The sequence below is a fragment of the Pyxicephalus adspersus genome, chromosome 6, assembly GCF_032062135.1.
Source record: "Pyxicephalus adspersus chromosome 6, UCB_Pads_2.0, whole genome shotgun sequence".
In the NCBI taxonomy this organism is placed as follows: domain Eukaryota; kingdom Metazoa; phylum Chordata; class Amphibia; order Anura; family Pyxicephalidae; genus Pyxicephalus; species Pyxicephalus adspersus.
In genome coordinates this window covers 98523151-98526499 of record NC_092863.1, presented here as the reverse complement: position 1 = coordinate 98526499, position 3349 = coordinate 98523151, and the positions used below count along the sequence as shown (strand labels likewise).

The 3349-nt window shown below is 40.4% G+C and overlaps 1 long non-coding RNA gene across 1 annotated transcript; it reads left to right on the top strand.

Moving 5' to 3' along the window:
- The first annotated feature begins 21 nt into the window (after positions 1-21).
- On the top strand, positions 22-2863 carry LOC140332626 (uncharacterized). Its single transcript, XR_011921210.1, has 3 exons — positions 22-490; positions 1985-2149; positions 2731-2863. It is a non-coding gene; the product is annotated as an uncharacterized lncRNA (long non-coding RNA).
- The last annotated feature ends 486 nt before the right edge of the window (positions 2864-3349 follow it).

The following is a 3349-nucleotide window of genomic DNA, read 5'->3' as shown; positions in this document are numbered from 1 at the left end:
GACACAGATTCATCACTCTCATGCTCTAACATTCTGATTTCCTCCTCCAGTTTAACTGGAACAAGCCCGACAAACAATTCTTGCACCCTCTTGGCATCAGGAATAGGAAATACTCAATCTCTGAAGATACTCCATCTATCGAACAATTATCTGATTGGTCCTCATTTTGGAGACTTGATGGAGGTTTTATCTAGCCCACGCTGCACAGTAGAACAACTGATATTAGTATAAAGATGAATGCTAACCAAACATTTAATTGGTACTTACGTATATTTAGAGTTGGCCTATTACCACATTCTGGCTGACCCTTTTATATAATTAAAAAATGTGTTTTCTTTTCTTAAATTGTTTTTTCTTTAGATCTTGGGGAGGACTCCTCCTCTTCTGTCTTTACCGCTGTAGCAGTAAAGACTGAATAGGAAACCCGTGAAATTTTGGCGAACCGATTTCGCGGACCCATCAGAAGATCATGGAAATCATTACAGGAGGAGTGAGTTGTGTTTCCAGATAAACCTTTGTACTATATATATATATATATATTAGGAGATATCTTGTTTTGCTTGCATAAGGAAGAATAGGGGAAACTATTGCATGTCGGAAACTATACCTGTCAGGGGTCTTATCTGTAAGAAACATGTTTAACCACAAGTCAAAATAGGAACTTGTGAGTTCTCTAAATTCTAAGCGTACATGACAGACATATCCCTAATGTTGCTAAGACCATATATGTATGTATGTATTGTATACCTCATATGTTTGCACTTGCGCAGTACTAACCAAAAGTGACTATATAAATGTATGACATATCAATAAACTTTGGACAATTCTTGTATACCACATACCTTGTGTGCGTGTCTTCTTGAGAATTGTCCCCTGACGCGTCAGAGGTGAAGGCAGTTTCCAGTCTTGATCAGGGTGTACTGATAAAGATTGAATAGATCCTTTCAGAGTACCCCGGCTGTATTCATGAATGCAGCGATGGGAATCCTCCTGTGCGAGATCCCCGGGCACTGGAGGTGATTACCACAGCTGCATTCATTTATGATGAGCACAGCTGTGGGACTCCTGTGTTCTTGGATAGGGAATCCTCCTGTTTGCAATCCCCGGGGCACTAGGTTAATTAACCTCTAGTGCCCGGGGATCGCAGTGGAACTGCAGAAGATTGGCATAGGAAAGCTTTCCTTAGATGTTTTTGAGCATTAGCATTAGATGTTTTGAACAGGGAAACTTGTAACCCATTTAACCTCTAGTGCCCGGGGTCGCACACTGAGCTTATCAATGCATCCAGCCAGCATTTGAAGAAAAACATTTTTTAATTAAAGCTCGATCTGCGAGTTTACACTGGCCATTCTTGCTTACAATTTCGGTAATTCGGACATCGCCGCGAGATGGAAAAACCCACTTTCTCATCCCTACCCAGGAGACTGCAGTCTGCTCCTTCTGCTCAGCTCAGCAAACCCTAAATGAATGTGGGAACATAGGTATAGACAGCTTTAGGGGTTGCCATTAAAAAGAAACATGTTACTTTGGTAGGATAGAAAGAAGGAAATGCGGAAAGCGGCAGGAAAAAACATGAAGGAAAAGTGGAAGGTAGACATCAAAGACGTACTAAGGGAAGAAGGGTAAGGAAATAACAAAGGGAATGGAAGGAGGGAGCACAGAAGGCCTAAGGAATGGGGGGTAAAACAAGGTAGGGAGGGATAGAGGAAGGGGGAACGGAAGAAGAGAGGGAAAAGTGGAAGACATTAAATAACAATGGAAGAGATCAAACAATGAAATAATAAAAAAGAAAGGGTAAAGAAAGGCAGAGAGAAAGGAAAGAAGGATGAGGGAGAAAAGTGAAAAGAAATAATGAAAGAATAGAAGGGAAGGAGCAAAAAAAATGAAGGCATGCTTACAAAGTTATGGAAATATGTAAAAAAAAGAGTAAATTGATTTGTTGAGGAAGTGAGGCTTCTCGTTTTTTTTCATTCCTCTCGTACAGGCTGCAGGATATTGTGCTGGAAGATGAATACCTCCCATCTCTGATGCTTCTGTCTAACAAGAAGAACCTCACACATCTGGAGCTGAGCAATAACAGCCTTACGGGTGCTGCAACCCCTTACCTCCGAAATTTCATCCTGCAATCACCCAACCTGAAGGAAATCAGGTATGTGGAACAAATTGAAAAGATCTAGTAGAATTCCAGACAAATAAACTGACAGCTGTCACTTTTATCAGGGCAGACTAAAAACCTTTTCATCACCACATCAAAAAACATTTTTTGGCTAGGTGTATGCTTTTTTTATTACAATGCACTTCAAAATACTTACACTTATTCCACATATTTTACTTACAAAGAACTTAAGGTCATCTAACATCTGCTGATCATCTTCCTTGCATGCTCCTACACATTAGCATCCCACTGATTTCTATAAGGATGTGTCCTGATTCTGGAGAGGAAGGTAGTCATAACCCATTAAAGTCTATGGGGTGTAGTGCAACGATGCGTCAGGTAAAAAGACAAGTGTCCATTAGAAGTAAATAGTTAGTGGCCCTTAGGTTCTCAGTAAGTAAAAATTTGCAAAGGGGATGTGGAGGTCTGGGGAAGGGTGTGTGGGAATAATAAGTGCATTGTTTATTAAGCTGCATTTGTCCTTTAGTTGTCACTGTTGCTTGCTAGGCTTTCTAATAACTACCGGTATATATACATTTTATTAACTTCTCACATTTTCCCTTTCTTCTTTCTAGCCTCTTTTTTTAATCATAGGTTGCCCTTTGAAGACAGAAGAATGTTGTTAAGGCTGAGATCTCAGAAACCAGGCCTTGATATTTTAACCTCCCTAGCGGTTCATGTCATTCTGGTTTTATATGTCTAAAAGCGCAACTCCCAGTGACTCATCGGCTGCAGAAGCCAGCCGGAGAAAGAGAGAAGAAAACAAAGATCGCGGGGATGGACGACGCGGGATGCCGGCGGATCAGGTAAGGCTGTATTTACTATAACCTCCCATAGGATTACCTACCTTGAGTGTGACTCGGGGTTACCGCTAGGGAGGTTAATTGATTGAACATGTGAACAATTGTGATGTTTAAATTACCATTATCATGATAGGAGTCAAAAAATTCACAATGATATTACATTATAATTTGTTAAGGCAATAAGATTTATACATCCATTGTCACAATTGGCCTGATTTCTTAAAGCTTCCCAAGCTCTCAGGTTTTTTGGATCACCCAGCTTCACTGATGAAAGTGTATCCTCTCTAGCTTTGGAGAGATTTATTAAATCAGGTCCAATGAGTCCATTTAATTTGCTTGATCCCCAGATTCAACTTCAAACCTTGGACCTCCACACCTATGTGAATGTGCA